This window comes from Phyllobates terribilis, unplaced genomic scaffold, assembly GCF_046119375.1.
Source record: "Phyllobates terribilis strain yellow unplaced genomic scaffold, ASM4611937v1 Scaffold_13__5_contigs__length_258822181, whole genome shotgun sequence".
NCBI classification, from domain to species: Eukaryota; Metazoa; Chordata; class Amphibia; order Anura; family Dendrobatidae; genus Phyllobates; species Phyllobates terribilis.
This window is the reverse complement of record NW_027362773.1, coordinates 236,743,193-236,762,824: the sequence shown is the minus strand read 5'-3', so window position 1 is coordinate 236,762,824 and position 19,632 is coordinate 236,743,193.

Here is a 19,632-nt window from a genome sequence, read left to right as displayed (position 1 = left end):
GCCAAAAAATACATAGTTTGAGTACTTCATGCATGAACCGTCACATGGACATGAAGCTTAAGTTGCAGTGGGAAGCTCAGTGTGCTACAATGCGGCCTAGCCGGCCGGGCCAACCTCCGTCTGCCATATCTTGTGCATCCGCGGCCTCTTCATCCTCTGTGACTGGGGGGACAGCAGTCACACCTGTTTTGGGGCGCAGACCTGCCACCTCTTTACCCGCAACAGCCAGCGTGATTGGCAGGTCATCATTTTCTTTGGAGGTGGTAACACCAGCTGGTGTTGAGCGCTGTCCGACATCGAGAGCACCACCTTTGGATCAAGGCAACCTAACATGTCCGCCTGCATCTTCCTCACAGACCGGCAGTTTGCCGGGGACACCCTTATCAACCCCGTCTAAGCACAATAGCCAGCCCTCGGTCCCTCAGATGTGGACAAGTAAGAGACCATTTCCTCCTAGCCATGAGAAAGCTAAGAGGTTGAATTTCACCATCTGCAAGCTCTTGGCTACAGAAATGCTGCCTTTCCGCCTGGTGGACACAGAGGATTTTCGAGACCTTATGTCCGTCGCAGTGCCCCAGTACCAGATGCCCAGTCGGCACTACTTCTCAAAGAAAGGTGTGCCTGCGCTCCACCAGAATGTCGCACACAACATCACCGCTTCTTTGAGAAACTCTGTGTGTGACAGGGTGCATTTCACCACAGACACTTGGACGAGTAGGCATGGACAGGGGCGTTACATGTCGCTGACTGGGCACTGGGTAACTATGGTGACAGCAGGACAAGGGGCTGCTGTCCAAGTCTTGCCGTCCCCACGAGTTGTGCGTCAATCCTCTTTATGTCAAAGTTCCTCCACTGGTTCTGCCTCCTCAACCTCCTCTCGGTCTTCCACTTGCACCCAAAGCCTGTCTGGTCATGCCACAAGCTTTCTAACTGCGCAGAAGGGATCCTGCACACCTCCTTACTATGCTGGCAGTAGGGCTCAACGTCATCAGGCGGTTTTTACATTGAAATGTCTGGGAAATGTGAGTCACACAGCTGAGGAGATGTGGTCAGCTCTGGAGAACCAATTTCATGAATGGTTGTCTCCACTGGACCTGAAACCAGGGAAGGCTGTGTGCGACAATGCTGCAAACCTGGGTGCGGCCCTTCGCCGGGGCAATGTCACACACGTGCCTTGTATGGCTCACGTGTTGAACATGGTTGTCCAGCAATTTTTAGCCCACTATCCCAGACTAGATGGCCTTCTGCAGAGGGCACGGTCGCTGTGTGCTCACTTCCGCCGTTCGCATCCCGCAGCTCAGCGACTTACATCTCTACAGAAGTCGTTGGGCCTGCCACTTCACCGGCTAAAATGCGATGTGCCTACCCGGTGGAATTCAACTCTGCACATGTTGCAGCGACTGTGGCAGCACCGACAAGCCCTGGTGCAATACGTTCTGACGTATAGCCTGGGCCAACGAGATCCAGATGTGGGGCAAATCACGCTGGAGGAGTGGTCTCAGATCAGGGACCTATGCACCCTTCTGCACAGTTTTGAAATGGCGACGAAGATGTTTAGTGCTGACGATGCCATTATCAGCATGACTATTCCGGTGATTTACATGCTGGAGCACATGTTAAACAGAATTCGGAGTCAGGTGGTGGCACAAGAGGAGGTGGAGGAAGTAGAGGAGGAGGAGTTGTATGCGGAAGGGCTAACATCTGCAAGGTCCAGACGGTCGGCAGCACCAAGGTGGCAGGCATGTGAGGGTGGGGGAGATGGTTTTACCAGGGCGCATGGTAGCAGCCAAACTAGTGAGGAAGGTGCAAGAGCCCAGGAAGAAGTGGAGGACGAACTGATGGAAGACTCATCAGATGAGGGAGACCTTGATCACATTTCTGTTGTGCGAGGTTGGAGGGAGAGGACAGAGGAAGGAAGCATGATTGTTACCTCGCCACCAACACAACAGGGACTTGGTGCTCCTGGATGCGCAACACACATGAGTGCCTTCTTGCTGCACTACCTGCAACATGACCCTCGAATTGTGAGAATTAGAAATAATCCTGACTACTGGGTTGCCACACTGTTAGATCCCCGGTACAAAAGTAAATTTGCAGAAATTATTCCTGCCATAGAAAGGGATGCACACATGCAGGAGTATCAGCAGAGACTGTTGCAGAATCTTACATGTGCTTTTCCACAAAATACCAGTGGTGCACGTAGTGAATCTCACAGTTCCAGCTTGCCAACCGTGGGACCGTCAAGTGTTCAGCACTCAAACCGTAACAGAACCACAGTATCTGCTGGTAACATCAATTTTGCGGAATCATTTCACCACTTTTTTAGCCCATCCTTTGCAAGGCCACAGGAGACAAGAAGTCTGACACATAGTCAACGCCTAGAGACGATGGTACAGGAGTATCTCCAAGTAAACATTGAAGCCATGACTGTGTCACTGGACCCTTGCTCTTTTTGGGCTTCCAATCTGGATAAATGGCCGGAGCTAGCCACTTACGCCTTGGAGATCTTGTCATGCCCCGCAGCCAGCGTTCTGTCTGAACGTGTGTTCAGCGCTGCTGGTGGTGTGCTGACAGATAAGCGCACGCGGCTCTCCACTGATAATGTAGACAGACTCACGTTCATAAAGATGAACAAATCATGGATCCGAAACGACTTTTCTACCCCTGTGTCATCCTGGGGAGAGTAAAAGCTTGATGGTTGGTTAAAATCACCCTACCAACCGTTTTAAGCTTTCAAATTACTAATCATGTTTATCTGTATCTTGGCTGGAAAATAATTTGGGCTTTGTAGCAGTGTGCAGCACTGATTCTATTAGGCCATCTATAATAAGCTCCACCAGATTTAAAATTACTAATCATGTTTATCTGTATCTTGACTGGAAAATAATTTGGGCTTTGTAGCAGTGTGCAGCACTGATCCTATTAGGCCATCTATACTAAAGCTTCACCAGATTTAAAATTAATAATAATTTTTTTTTTCATTTTAATAAAGACCAAAAAAATGGTCATTTTTGAAATTATAAGCATTAGCAGGTTGTTAGAAACTGAAATCAAACAGTTTTCAACTCAAAACTTTATTCTAGGTGATGTTCCATTTTCACATAGGACCCCTTGTTCGAAAGGAGCTTCTGAACTCTCTCGTCCATTGAATTTGTCAGGTTTTGGATGGTTTCTGCTTCAATTGTTTTGCATGAGGACAGAATACCCTCCCAGAGCTGTTGCTTAGATGTGAACTGCCTCCCGCCATCATAGACACTCCTTTTAATGATGCTCCAAAGGTTCTGAATGGGGTAGAGGTCAGGGGAGCATGGGGGTCACACCATAAGTTTGTCCCCTTTTATGCCCATATCAGCCAGAGATGCAGATGTTTTATGTGCAGCATGAGATGGTGCATTATCATGCAAAAAAATGATCTTGCTGTGAAATACACGGTTCTTCTTCTTGAACCATGGCAGGAAGTGCTGTTTGAGAAAATCCACATACATTATGGAGTTCATCTTTAGCGCCTTCAGGGATCCTAAAGGGGTCGACAATCTCTCTCCCCATGATTCCAGCCCAAAACATTACTCCACCTCCTCCTTGTTGGCGCTGTAGCCGTGTTTGCGTGGGGTGTCCATCAACCAGCCATCCTCCACTCCATCCATCTGGACCATCGAGCGCTGCACGGCACTCATCCGTGAACAAAACAGTTTTGAAATCAGTCTTCATGTAATGTTTGGCCTACTGGAGCCGTTTCTGCTTGTGTGAAGTGGATAGAGGAGGTCGACAGGATGGCGTATGCACAGCTGCAAACCTCTGAAGGACCCTGCATCTTGTTGTTCGGGGGAAGTTGGAGGCACCAGCAGCTTCAAAAACTTGTCTGCTGCTATGACAAGGCTTTTTTGTCGCTGCTCTTTCAACCTGACGTAATTGCCTGTAGGAAAGAGTCCTCAATTTGCCCTTATCAGCACGCACACGTGTGTACTGTGAATCAGCTACATACTTCTTGATTGCCAAGACACTTCATCCTGATCATCGCACAATGTTGATTGTAGTCATGCCTTGACCTAAACACTCCACAATTTGTTGCTTCTCAGCAGCCGACACATCCTTTTTCTTTCCCATTTTGGCAGAAAATGTAGGCTGCTTAATAATGTGAGACAGCTTTCTTAAGTAGTATTGCCTTTCATTGGACACACCTGCCAAACTAATTAGCACAGGTGTCTGCAATTGCTTACAGTGATATAAAGAGCCCTGACACACATCACCATCAATGAGTTTAACTGACAAACAAACAAATTCTTCCCTTATCACTCCTAAACACTTTTTGCATAATAATTTGGAACACAGTGTACATGTGCTTTTCCACAAAACACCAGTGGTTCACGTAGTGAATCTTACAGTTCTAACTTGCCAACCGTGTTGTGTATGGAGTTGTTCAATAAAGGGCCCAAAATTAAGATAACATAGATGGGAGAGGTCTCTATGAATAGGAATTCCTAAGTATTTGATACCCTGTGAGGGCCAGGCAAAGGGAAAGTTGGACTGGATGGAATCCTATATGGATTTGGGGAGGGAGACATCGAGGGCCTCAGACTTCGCTGCATTGATTTTAAAATTTGACCATGTAACAAAGTGATATATTTCAGCCATAACAGCATGGATGGATATATGTGATTGAGTGATATATACTAGGACATCATCAGCAAATAGAGAGCACTTGTACTCGGTGCCTCCCACCTCAATCCACCTAATATTGGGGTTATGGCGAATTGATGAGAGCAGGTGCTCCGTCACTAGGATGTATAAGAGAGGGGACAGAGAACATCCCTGCCTTGTCCCATTGGTGATTGTGAAAGGTGATGAAAATGTTCTGACGCGCCCCCTGGGCCTTGGGACACCCGGAGCCGGACCCTTTTTGGTGGATGCTGGTGGTTGTAGTCTCCGTGGCGGCGACCCGGTTCCATGGCTCAGGGCGGTCAAACCAGTGGCGGAACTATTTATGTGGTTTTGATGTTTAAATGTCCGACTACGCCACCCGTGGATTGCGGTCAGAGTGAACCGCCGCTCCAGGGCAGACCGCTGAGGCTGGTGTTGTGGGTGCAGCAGAGCGTAGCATAACTCCCCACGGGAGGAGTATAGCCTCAGGGCAGTGTATGCGGAGGATGGGGGTGATGGTGCAGGGCAGCAGCAGTAATGACACGGAGTCAGTGATGCAGTCCAGGGCCTTTACTCACAGTTCTTATTATCCAGACCACGTCTGCAGGTAACGGCTGCCCACGTCGTACTGTGCTCACCAGTTGAGGGGCTCAGACAACTCCCAGATAACTTTGGAGTGCTTCACAGGACCCCCTTTGTGTGTCCTTTGTCTGGCCTTTCTTACCAACCCTTCTGTCCGGCTGCCTTGGGCCTCCTCTTGGTAAACTTGGCGCCAGTTTCCCTGACCCTATGTGGTGCCTTCCTAGCGGGTGTAGCGAGGGGCTGCGCCACATAAAATGTCACAGCCTCCTGTTTCTAGCTGAGGGTCGTTTCCTGCCTCCACTAGTTTCGGGGACCGGTCTCCCCCTTTGGCCTGACCCCTCCACGCAGGTGGATTCGGGCGTGCGGTGGCGACTCGCCCGTCCGCACCCCTGGGATCCCTTCGTTCCTCGTTCCTGGAGCCTTCTCCGCTCCTCTTCCTTCCTTCTCCCTCTTCCAGGCCTGGGCCTCTGTTACTAGGCCCACCTCCGGAGCAGAGCTCATGCAGAGCCCCTGCTCCCTGCCACTTCTGCTCAGACTTCTCTGCACTGAACTAAGATGGTGCCCACCTTTTATACTCCCTTCTCAATGCACCCAGGAACTGCTTCCTCCCTGCTCCTGCACTACAGGGTTCCCCTTCCTCAGTGTTCCCTCCCCCCACTCCAGCCAGGGACAGGGACTGTCGTGCCCATCTCAGAGGCATATTGGTCGCCCTGCCCCACGGCAATGTGGTGTAATGCATGCAGGTGTCGGGTCCTGATCCACACTACATCCTTACCTGAGAGTGAGATATCACACCTCTGGGTGAGGTGCAATACCTCTGTAGCAACCGAGCCCTCAGGGTGCTACAGTTCCATTTATCTTCAGCCTAGGTGACGTATTGCGATACAGGGCTGTGATTTTGGCTATAAAATGGTCCCCTAGACCCCTACCCCAAGCTTTTTAAGAGAATCATATATGGCGTGCCAGGAGACTCTATGGAATGCTTTCTCAGCATCCAACGAGAGTATATAATAACAAATTTTTAACTGCATCTAGCCCAGGAAATACTTTGTGCCTAGTAGCAGTGTCTGCTAGTCAGCGGATTATCCCGGCTGTTAAGCAAGCTACACCACCTGTAGTTTGGACGCTTAATTTTTTCAAAGGAAATGCTTCGGGACCACGGGATACTCAGTGAAGAGCATCAGGAGGCACCCCAAGGCATAGGGGCTGGGACTGGCAGTAGGATGCCTTGCGGTGGACAGCCGAGCTCGATCCTTATAAAAGCTTTTTAACTGCAGCAGCTTTAGTGGACGCTACTGGAGCTGGAATTACGCGGCTGCTGGCATGAGACTTGCCCTCCAATAGATCCTTGTAAATGGATTTAAAGTGTATTCATTCAAATTAGAGAGACAATTTAAATTAAAAAGCTTAGAGCTGCCTCCACCACAGGGGGGCTCGCTCGACCCACCAGCGGACAGGCACCAGTATTGGGAGAGGGGGGCTGGCCGTCAGGGTTCACCGCGGCTCGGGCACAAACCCGGCGACGCGGAGGTGGCACGGGCAGGAGCGGACTGAACGTGTCGGCTTCTCACTTTTTGGATTTTAGAAGGGCATGACATGCCTATATCTGTGTCTCCCCCTCCTTTTACTCCTCCACCTCTTTTCTTTTCGCATGACTATATGTACTTGTCACTTTTCCATGTGTTAGTTGTGTCTTCTGAGCAGTTTGTCAGCTTTTGGACACCTTTGAAGGTGTTTTCTATGTGTTTCTATGTGTTTTTGTTTGCCTGCCATTGGTTTTAACGGTGTTCGAAGGTGTTCGACGAACAGTTCGACGAACAGTTCGGCAAACACACGGGTGTTCGACGAACCGAACCGAACTCGAACACTACGGGGGTGGCTCAACACTAATAATGAACCTATATCTCCTTATAATAAAAAAAACTCCCGATGTGCTTTTTTCATAATAATTCAGATACTGTTCTTATCATAATAGTACCAGTACTATTGCATTCAATGCAATCCACTGCTAAATGATTTGCCATGGACCAGTATTGCCCAATGCCAAGTCCAGCCCTGCATATGGCTATTTAAATCCTAATCATATAGATCAAGTCTGTTTGTAATAGAAATTAATTAGTTTAATTAGAATTGTAAAAAAGCACACAAATACTAGTCTTTAACAATTACACCTTTGTTAGGATTTAGTTAATGCATGATTTCCTTGATAAAGTATCACTGATGTCTTTTGCAATTTTTTTGTCCTTTATGCCTTTTCTTTTACACTAGATTCTATCTAAATTGTGAGAATTCTTAGTCAATGACCTTTTTATGTCTTCAACAGTGTGCTGGCATAACTTTGCAACATTAAGTAAACCTAAAAAAATATCTTACTGTTAAAGTCTTCCAAAATTAAAGTATTTTTAAAGACACATTTGTAATTGTATTAAAAAATATAAAATGTGGTATATGACGAAAAGTAATATTATAAAAGTGAGTTTGAAGACAGTCACAGATCTGAGATTAGATCTTAGTCATTATAGTTTGAAAATATCCAACCTACATACAAGTAGAACAAAATAAGATACATTTTATAGGAAACATATCTATCAATAGAACATTGCTTTGCAACAATTTGTTTTCAAAAACAAAAGTAAAACTATGGCCACCATAGTTACAAGACGACTTTAAAACAGATGTCTTTAAGGCTTTAAAAACACAGTCTATTCATAACCAATCTTAGGGCCTGGAACTTACAAGACTATAATTTTATACTTAAGGTTTTTAAAGGCATTTTCCATATGTAATCCTGAAGACACATATCACTTCCACCTTTCCTAAATTCCTAAGTTCAGTTGCGCAGTTGAATATTGACTTGACAAGGCAGTGTGTACATCAATGTAAGAGCCCTCTGGTAAGTGTATAAGAAAAGAAGGCTATGATGTACTATTCTGCACATCATTAATAAATTCTATTCCAAGAAAAATGATTAAATCTATATATAGATATGTAGTATATACATACATATACAGTACAGACTAAAAGTTTGGACAAACCTTCTCATTTAAAGATTTTTCTGTATTTTCATGACTATGAAAATTGTACATTCACACTGAATGCATCAAAACTATGAATTAACACATGTGGAATTATATACTTAACAAAAAAGTGTGAAACAACTGAACATATATCTTATATTCTAGGTTCTTCAAAGTAGCCACCTTTTGCTTTAATGACTGCTTTGCACACTCTTGGCATTCTCTTGATGAGCTTCAAGAGGTAGTCACCGGAAATGGTCTTCCAACAATCTTGAAGGAGTTCCCAGAGATGCTTAGCACTTGTTGGCCCTTTTGCCTTCACTCTGCAGTCCAGCTCACCCCAAACCATCTCGATTGGGTTCAGGTCTGGTGACTATGGAGGACAGGTCATCTGGCGTAGCACCCCATCACTCTCCTTCTTGGTCAAATAGCCCTTACACAGCCGGGAGGTGTGTTTGGGGTCATTGTCCTGTTGAAAAATAAATGATGGTCCAACTAAACGCAAACCGGATGGAATAGCATGCCGCTGCAAGATGCTGTGGTAGCCATGCTGGTTCAGTATGCCTTCAATTTTGAATAATTCCCCAACAGTGTCACCAGCAAAGCACCCCACACCATCACACCTCCTCCTCCATGCTTCACGGTGGGAACCAGCCATGTAGAGTCCATCCGTTCACCTTTTCTGCGTCGCACAAAGAAACGGTGGTTGGAACCAAAGATCTCAAATTTGGACTCATCAGACCAAAGCACAGATTTCCACTGGTCTAATGTCCATTCCTTGTGTTCTTTAGCCCAAACAAGTCTCTTCTGCTTGTTGCCTGTCCTTAGCAGTGGTTTCCTAGCAGCTATTTTACCATGAAGGCCTGCTGCACAAAGTCTCCTCTTAACAGTTGTTGAAGAGATGTGTCTGCTGCTAGAACTCTGTGTGGCATTGACCTGGTCTCTAATCTGAGCTGCTGTTAACCTGCGATTTCAGAGGCTGGTGACTCGGATAAACTTATTCTCAAAAGCAGAGGTGACTCTTGGTCTTCCTTTCCTGGGGCGGTCCTCATGTGAGCCAGTTTCTTTGTAGCGCTTGATGGTTTTTGCAACTGCACTTGGAGACATATTCAAAGTTTGCCCAATTTTTCAGACTGACTGACCTTCATTTCTTAAAGTAATGATGGCCACTCGTTTTTCTTTACTTAGCCGCTTTTTTCTTGCCATAATACAAATTCTAACAGTCTATTCAGTAGGACTATGAGCTGTGTATCCACCTGACTTCTGCACAACACTACTGATGGTCCCAACCCCATTTATAAGCCTGGAAATCCCACTTATTAAACCTGACAGGGCACACCTGTGAAGTGAAAACCATTTCCGGTGACTACCTCTTGAAGCTCATCAAGAGAATGCCAAGAGTGTGCAAAGCAGTCATCAAAGCAAAAGGTGGCAACTTTGAAAAACCTAGAATATAAGACATATTTTCAGTTGTTTCACACTTTTTTGTTAAGTATATAATTCCACATGTGTTAATTCATAGTTTTGATGCCTTCAGTGTGAATGCACAATTTTCATTGTCAAGAAAATACAGAAAGATTTTTAAATGCGAAGGTGTGTCCAAACTTTTGGTCTGTACTGTACCTCTGTTTAAATTCCAGTTTTTTATCATGTAAAGAAAAGATACCAAAAAGAATAATTTCAGAACTTTTTCCACCTTTACCTAATGTCACTGATAGTTTGTATAATTCCATTGAGAAGCAAACTGAAATCATTTAAGGGGAAAGTAAACATAAAAAAACTAAAATGATATGGTTGCATAAGTGTGAACATCTCTTTTAATTGGGGACGTAGTTATGTTCAGAATTAGCCTCATGGCTAACTCATGGTAAATAGTAGACAGTACACAGCTTCTTTCATTTATGTTGATTCTAACTAATCTCATATAAAGTTTAGCCGTTCTAGTAGGATTTTCATGGCAATGTCTTAGTTGCATTTTTCAGCAAAACCATGGTTCGTAAACAGCTTACAACACAGCAAGTGGATCTCATTGTTGAAAGTTATCAGTCAGGTGAAGGGTACAAAAAAATGTCAAAGGCATTAGATAAACCAATGAACTCTGCTAAGACAGTCATCAAGAAATGGATTAAATTTGACACAACAGTAACATAATCTAGCACTGGATGTCCCTCAAAAATGATGAAAACATGAAGAAAATTCATCCAGGAAACGGCCAATAGCAACATTAAAGGAGCTGCAGGGATTTCTGGAAAGTACTGGTTGTGTACTGCATTTAACAACAATCTCCCATATTCTTCATTTGTCTATCGTGTGGGGTAGGGTGGCATGATGTAAGCATCCAAAAAAACATGCAAACCCAGCTATGTTTTGCCAAGCCTACATTAACCCCTTTACCCCCGAGGGTGGTTTGCACGTTAATGACCGGACCAATTTTTACAAATCTGATCACTGTCACTTTAGGAGGTAATACCTCTGGAACGCTTCAACGGATCCCACTGATTCTATGATTATTTTTCCATGACATAATGTACTTCATGATAGTGGAAAAATTTCTTCGATATCACTTGCGTTTATTTGTCAATAAATCGGAAATTTGGTGAAAATTTTGAAAATTTAGCGATTTTCAAAATTTACATTTTTATGTCCTTAAATCAGAGAGATATATCTCACAAAATAGTTAATAAAAAACATTTCAAACATGTCTACTTTGCATCAGCACAATTTTGGAATCAAATTTTTTTTTTATTAGGGAGCTATAAGGGTTAAAAGTTGACCAGTGATTTCTCATTTTTACAACAAAATGTACAAAACCATTTTTTTAGGGACTACATCACATTTGAAACGACTTTGAGGGTCCTTTATGACAGAAAATACCAAAAAGTGACACCATTCTAAAAACTGCACCCCTCCAGGTGCTCAAAACCACATTCAAGAAGTTTATTAACCCTTTAGGTGCTTCACAGAAATTTTTGGAATGGGGAAACAAAATGAACATTTAATTCTTTCACAAAAATGTTACGTTAGACCCCAATTTTTTTATTTTTGCAGCAGTAACAGGAAAAAATGGACCTCAAAATTTGTTGTGCAATTTTCCCTGACCAAGAAGACACCCCATACGTGGGGAAAAAACACTGTTTGGGCGCACGGCAGGGCTCAGAAGGGAAGGAGACCCATTTCACTTTTTGAATGTAAAATTTGCTTGAATAATTAGCGGATTCCATGTTGCGTTTAGAGAGCCCCTGATGTGCCTAAACAGTGGAAACCTCCCTTAAGTGACACTATTTTGGAAACTACACCATTCAAGGAACAAATCTAGATGTGTGATGTGGACCATGAACCCCCAGATGCTTCACAGAAGTTTATAACATGGAGCCGTGAAAATAAAATTTTCACATTTTTCCCACAAAAATGTTTTTCAGCCCCCAGTTTTCCATTTTCATAAGGGTAACAGGAGAAATTTCACCATGCAACTTGTTGTACAATCTCTCCTGAGTAAGCCAGTACCCTTTATGTGGAGGAAAACCACTGCTTGGGCGCACGGCAGGGCTCAGAAGGGAAGGAGCGCCATTTCACTTTTTGAATGTAAAATTTGCTTGAATAATTAGTGGACGCTATGTTTGTTTGGAGAACCCCTGATGTGCCTAAACAGTGGAAAACCCCCACAAGTGACACCATTTTGGAAACTAGACCCCTCAGGGAATTTATCTAGATGTGTGGTGAGCACCCTTAACCCACAGGTGCTTTACAGAAGTTTATAACATGGAGCCGTGAAAATAAAAAAAATCAAACTTTTTCCACAAAAAATGATTTTTAGCCCCATTTTTTTTATTTTCACAAGGGTAAGAGGAGAAAATGGAGCCTAAATTTGTTATGCAATTTCTCCTGAGTACACCAATACTCCATATGTTGGGAATATACACTGTTTGGGCGCACGTCAGGGTTCAGAAGGGAAGGAAAACTATGTGACTTTTTGAATGCAAAATTGGCTGGAATCAAGAGTGGACGCCATGTCGCATTTTGGGAGCCCCTGATGTGCCTAAATAGTGGAAACCGCCCCCCACAATTGACTCCATTTTGTAAACTAGACACCTCAAGGATTTTATAAAGGGGTATAGCGTACATTTTGAACCCAGGTACAACAGAATTTGATAACATTAGGTCATCATATTGAATAAGTTGTCATTAGTCTTGAGCGCAAGTGCTCACTACTTGAGTTTGCATCAGGTACTCGGGTATGCACCATATATCACTGGTGCTTGAGTGACATGTTCCAGTCCCTGCCCCGCATGTTTCACGATTGTTAGACACCCAAAAAAAACATGCAGGGATTGCTCGTGCATGGCAGGCGATCCCAGAAACTTTTTTTGGCTGCAGAGCATATGGAGCAGAGACTCGAACACCCACGATACTCAGTGCATACCCGAGCACCCGATGCAAACTCAAATAGCGAGCACTTGCGCTCAACACTGGTCTCCATATAGTCATCATTTTTTTTACCTTGCTTTTGAAAAAATCCCAACTTTAACCCCAACCCTAATACAATACCAACCCTAACCCTAACCCAACCCCAACCCTAGCCCAACCCTAACCCTAGCCCAACCCTGACAGCTATCACACACTAAAGGATGCTTTTTTTTGCAAAGACAAGTTTTTGCATCGCCATATTTTGAAAGCTATAATTTTTCCATATTTTGGCCGACGTTGACGTTTTTATTGGTACCATTTTCGGGCATGTGACATTTTTTGATCGCTTTCTATTCCGATTTTTGGGAGGCAGAATAAACAAAAAACAGCAATTCCGGATTTTTTTTTCTTATGCCGTTCCACGTGTGGTAAAATTGATAAGGCAGCTTTATTCTTTGGGTCAGTACATTTACACCGATACCGCATTTACATAGTTTTTTATGTTTTGGCGCTTTTACACAGTAAAAACTATTTTCTAGAAAAAATAATTTTTTTGCATCGCTTTATTTTGAGAGCTATAACTTTTTTTTTCAAATGATGGAGCTGTATGGTGGCTTGTTTTTTGCAGGACAAGATGACATTTTCAGTAGTACCATTTTTATTTACATTTTTCTTTTTGATCGCGTGTTATTCCATTTTTTGTTTGGTGGTATGATGATAAAGCATTGTTTTTCGCTTAGTTTTTTATTTATTTTTTTTACCGTGTTCACTAAAGGGGTTAACTAGTGAGGCAGTTTTATATGTCAGGTCGTTCCGGACGCGGCGATACCAAATATGTGTACTTTTATTGTTTTTTTTGTTTTTTTTCATAATACAGTAAATAAATATTATGGGTACAACATATTTTTATTTTTTGAGGATTATTTTTTTCATTTTTTTTTCACAATTTGTTTTTTTTTTCACTTTCCCACCCTTTTTTTTACTTTTACACATTGTCCCACTATGGGACTTTCACTTTTTGCAGCCTGATCCACTGTGTAGCATAGAGAGCAGCAGCTCCCTATGCCATGCAGCCTGTCAGCACTGCACACAAGGGAGACATTACTTTGGTCATGCACAGCGCATGACCAAAGTAACTTCCTGCCTCCTGGTGACCCGGATGTTGTTGTGATGACATCGAGTCGTCATGACAGCATCCAGGAGCCGCCGCAGACATCCCTGGAGGCCGGAGAGGAGGTGAGTACCTGCGCTTGCCTCCCCCCTTGCCCCCCAATGCTGCGATCGACTTTGATCGCAGCATTGCAGGGGTTAATGTGCTGGGAGCGGTGCGGGACAGCTCCCTGCACATAGTACCGGGTGTCAGCTGTGACAATCAGCGGACACCCAGCGGCGATCGCCCTGCACCGCTTGTGTGTGGGCGCGATCACATTCTGCGCAATAGTACATAGCTGGTTCATAAGTCCCAGGGCACAGCTACAGTACAGACCAAAAGTTTGGACACACCTTCTCATTTAAAGATTTTTCTGTATTTTCATGACTAGGAAAATTGTACATTCACACTGAAGGCATCAAAACTATGAATTAACACATGTGGAATTATATACTTAACAAAAAAGTGTGAAACAACTGAAAATATGTGTTATATTCTAGGTTCTTCAAAGTAGCCACCTTTTGCTTTGATGACTGGTTTGCACACTCTTGATGAGCTTCAAGAGGTAGTCGCCAGAAATGGTCTTCCAACAATCTTGAAGGAGTTCCCAGAGATGCTTAGCACTTGTTGGCCCTTTTGCCTTCACTCTGCGGTCCAGCTCACCCCAAATCATCTCGATTGGGTTCAGGTCTGGTGACTGTGGAGGCCAGGTCATCTGGCGTAGCACCCCATCACTCTCCTTCTTGGTCAAATAGCCCTTACACAGCCTGGAGGTGTGTTTGGGATCATTGTCCTGTTGAAAAATAAATGATGGTCCAACTAAACGCAAACCGGATGGAATAGCATGCCGCTGCAAGATGCTGTGGTAGCCATGCTGGTTCAGTATGTCTTCAATTTTGAATAAATCCCCAACAGTGTCACCAACAAAGCCCCCCCACACCATCACACCTCCTCCTCCTCCATACTTCACGGTGGGAACCAGGCATGTAGAGTCATGCTTCGCAGAAAGACACGGTGGTTGGAACCAAAGATCTCAAATTTGGACTCATCAGACCAAAGCACAGATTTCCACTGGTCTAATGTCCATTCCTTGTGTTCTTTAGCCCAACCAAGTCTCTTCTGTTTGTTGCCTGTCCTTAGCAGTGGTTTCCTAGCAGCTATTTTACCATGAAGGCCTGCTGCACAAAGTCTCCTCTTAACAGTTGTTGTAGAGATGTGTCTGCTGCTAGAACTCTGTGTGGCATTGACCTGGTCTCTAATCTGAGCTGCTGTTAACCTGTGATTTCTGAGGCTGGTGACTCGGATAAGCTTATCCTCAGAAGCAGAGGTGACTCTTGGTCTTCCATTCCTGGGGCGGTCCTCATGTGAGCCAGTTTCTTTGTAGCGCTTGATGGTTTTTGCAACTGCACTTGGGGACACTTTCAAAGTTTGCCCAATTTTTCGGACTGACTGACCTTCATTTCTTAAAGTAATGATGGCCACTCATTTTTCTTTTCTTAGCTGCTTTTTTCTTGTCATAATACAAATTCTAACAGTCTATTCAGTAGGACTATTAGCTGTGTATCCACCAGACTTCTGCACAACACAACTGATGGTCCCAACCTCACTTATAAGGCAAGAAATCCCACTTATTAAACCTGACAGGGCACACCTGTGAAGTGAAAACCATTTCCGGTGACTACCTCTTGAAGCTCATCAAGAGAATACCAAGAGTGTGCAAAGCAGTCATCAAAGCAAAAGGTGGCTACTTTGAAGAACCTAGAATATAAGACATATTTTCAGTTGTTTCACACTTTTTTGTTAAGTATATAATTCCACATGTGGTAATTCATAGTTTTGATGCCTTCAGTGTGAATGTACAATTTTCCTAGTCATGAAAATACAGAAAAATCTTTAAATGAGAAGGTGTGTCCAAACTTTTGGTCTGTACTGTACGTACTATTACTGATGTCGTCTGAAAGGGTTAAGTCCACCAAAAGTACATGGGTAAACATGCTACAGTCTGATGAAACCAAAGCTAATTTTTTGGCACTAATTCCAAAAGGTATGTTTGGCACAAAGTCAATACAACACATCAATAAAAGATCACTGTTTTCACAGTAAATCATGGTGGAGGCAGCAATAATCTTATGGGATGTTGTTCAGCAGTTGGAACTTTTATCAAGGTAGAGGAAATTTTGCATCAAAACCTTCAGACCTCTGCTAAAAAGCTGAAGATGAAGAATTTCACCATTCAGCATGGCAGCAATCCTAATCATACGATCAAATAAAAAATGGCTTTGCCAGAATAATATCAAAGTTTTGGAATGGCCTAGCCAGACCCTAGACCTGAATTTAATTTAAAATCTATTGGTTGACTTGAAAAGGGCACTGTTCACAGGATATGTCCAGCAATTTGACTGATTTGGAGTGCTACTGCAAGGAAGATTGAGCAAATAATGCCACTTCTACACTCCTACCCAAAAAACTGAATGCTGTCTTAAAGGGAATCTATCACGACATTTGACCTTTCAAAACAATTATTATGGGCATACAGCTTATGACTGAGATTAGAGTGGTGCCTGTATGCCTCACATCAGGTCTTGAGAAATCATTTTTTATCACTTTATATAAATAACCTCTTCCAGGCTATGGGGAGAATCCTGCCTGGAAGATTACTATCTTTCTAGCTTATTTTACATGATGGGGGAGTTACCAGAGTGATGTGTAATGGCTACCAGTGTTACCAGTGTGATGTGTAATGACTGCTTTCTGCACTCCTGATCTCACTGCAGAGCTGTGTGTGATTATACCTGACACATCTGCAGGTTCCTCTCAGCTTCAGTTTCCATCTCACAGGCAGACAGTGTTGCAATATTGTTGCAATACAGCAGAGCTTAGAGAGAAGCAAAAAAATAGTTTTCAAGAAGACAAATTTCAGTACTCCTTTCCTGTGTTAATTACTTGCCTCACACTAGTATCTCCCCCTTCATGTAAAATAAGCTCTGGAGGCAGAGATATCTTCCAGATAACATCCCACCCATAGCCTGGAAGAGGTCATTTACATAAAGCAACAAGGCATCTGATATGAGACATACAGGTAGGCCTTTTTCCAGCATTCTATAACCTTTATGCCTATATTAATAGTTTAGATAGGTGAAATGTGGTGACAGACTTCCTTTAAATTTAAAGTGTACTTTAACAAACAGTATTAGCTTAAAGGTGTGAATATTTATGCAACCACATTTTTTTCTCTCTTTTTCTTTTTCCACCAAAAAATATTTCAATTTGTTTTTCAATTGAATTGTACAGATTACGAGTAACATTAAAGGTGGAAAAAATTCTGAATTGATTTTATTGCCATCATTTTTACATAACAAAAACCTGCCAGTTTTACATGGATGTGTAGACTTTTTATTTTTACTGTGCACAATACCAATCAACAGTTTGGTCACACCGCTTCATTCAGTGTTTTTCCATTTTGGTAATGGCCTTTGGAGATTGTAAATTTATACAGAAAGTGGTAAAAACTATAACGGAACACATATGGAAGAGAAGGGTAAAAAAATATGTGAAATAAACCAGAATATGTTAAACCTTAAAGTCCTCAAAATATCCCCCTTTTACTCTATACACCCCCTTGGCATTCAGTCAAACAGCTTCATCAAGTAGTCATCTGGAGTGGCTTTCAAACAGTCTTGAAGATATTCCCAGAAGTGCCAAGCACTTTTTGGTAGCTTTGCCTCAGTTCTTTACAAGCAGAAACTTTATCATTAGACCTTTGGTCAGAGGTTTGTTGCCTTGCCAAACTACTTCTCCTGCTTTGCACTGATGAGGGGAAAATATGCGAAAACATGTGTCTACAAATTAAGTTTCTGGTTTGGTTTCTTTTCCCATGTCTCATGGCAGCAACGTTTAAAGGAACTTTGTAAGCACAGAATGATTTTTCATGCAAGGAATGAGGCACCAATCAATCAAAATAGCACGTGTTGTATATTTCCCCACTGTGAGCTCTTTTTAGGCAATCTGAATGATAGTGGTGCTGTTGCTCAACAAGTATGAAGAACAAAACTTAGGTGCAAAGAAGGAAGAGCCGCACTCACCATTCCTTTTTGAAAAATAAAAACATCCTTTATTCCATTAGTCTTGTGGACATTTATGCGGCAGGCAGAGGGATAAGAGGAATGCTAGGTTTTGTACAGAATAATTTTTCAAACCACGTAGAGGTGCTCGGTGCATCATGGCAGGCCAAACATTTAACTACATCTTCCCACCTGCTTGTTTTTCATGTATTTTTGCCCTTTTCTGGCTCTATCAGGCCAGAGATGTGAATAAATGGAAGATGAGGTGTAGATAAAGGGAAAATAAGCAGGTGGGAAGGTGTATTTAAGTGTTTGATCATGCCATGATGCACCTGATGCCTGTACTTGGTTTGAACAGTTATTCTGTGGCGAAAGAGTTCCTTTAAAGGGTCAGTATTGACCTTTGGGATTGCTACCTTCAATAGGTAGCACAAGAGTCCTTTTCCTCTTTGAATTTGAAGAGGCAATTTGCATGCTTAAATGACACTCTCCTGAAGGAGAACACTTACCCTTACAAATGTACTCAATATTTTTTCACTCCCGGAACACCTCTTTAAAGGCAACCACATTGAAATGTACTCCCTCATGCATACAAACCACTGGTATAATAACATGATGTAATATTTCTAGTTACATGAAGGAAATGCAATAGTTGGCTCCAAAGTTAGCTATATCGTTTTCATTATGGAGGGAAAACTAGCCCAGTTGCCAGGCGTTCTACACTCCCATGTAAGACTCTCCAGGCATATTGGCCACCTGACTTTTGACATAGTGCCCCAGGTACTTGTAGAAGCACCACATTCTCCTATATACAGTAAAGACCTATGACATGGAGGGGAATCATGGGCACTTAGCCTTCCATTTTCTGGGTGGTTAATACTGTATTCAGATTATCAATTTCCTGATACAGGCGGTGTAATACCATCAGGGTATTGTGATACCAGGATGTGGACTTCAAAGCTTGTCAAAACAAGTCTGCATTTCTTGGCTTTATGCAGCTTTTGAACTGTAAGCAGAGAAAAATTTGATAGAGGATGCAGAAAATAGGAGAATGATGTTGGATTTACCTTCTAATTACAATAAGCACCTGTTTTCCAATTTTGGCATTCAATTCATAGGTTTTTAGGATACATTGAACATATTGATGAACTTTAATTATTACGACAAAAATTACTATGGCACGTGAAGGGAAGGAATTAAGTTTAAAGTAAAACATTATTGTATTGATAGAATAGGTTTGGAGTTGGTAGAATGATGCACTTGGTTTTATAATATTGCAAATTTATTATAAATGACATTGGGAAAAATAGCTGGCCCGCAAGACTTTACTATTCCTATTAAATTTGAGAGTGTAACCTACTGCCCTATACACCATATTTTATTTATACATTTCATGAAAAAATAAATTGAAGTATTTTCAGCTCTGCTTTCATATCACTTTTTACACAATAACAGGGACTAGTCATTTTCTAATTGACGCTTTCAAATGGCACTAATTAATTGGAGTCAGACATCTTTTCATCCTCACCGTCGTATGATACCACAATGGACCGCTCAGCACAGCCATAAAACAATCTGTATTAATGTGAAATAATAATCACATTCAAGGTTCTTTATCTTGGCTGTACACGCCTTTCATCTACTTTACAAAACATTCAAACTTATTAAATATGCTTTTATAGAGAGAACAGATAGAATAGAAAGAACGCATTCACAGTCAGTCACATAACTTGTTAGAATTGTTCACAGATTTAATATTTAATGTTCTGAAAATCAAATT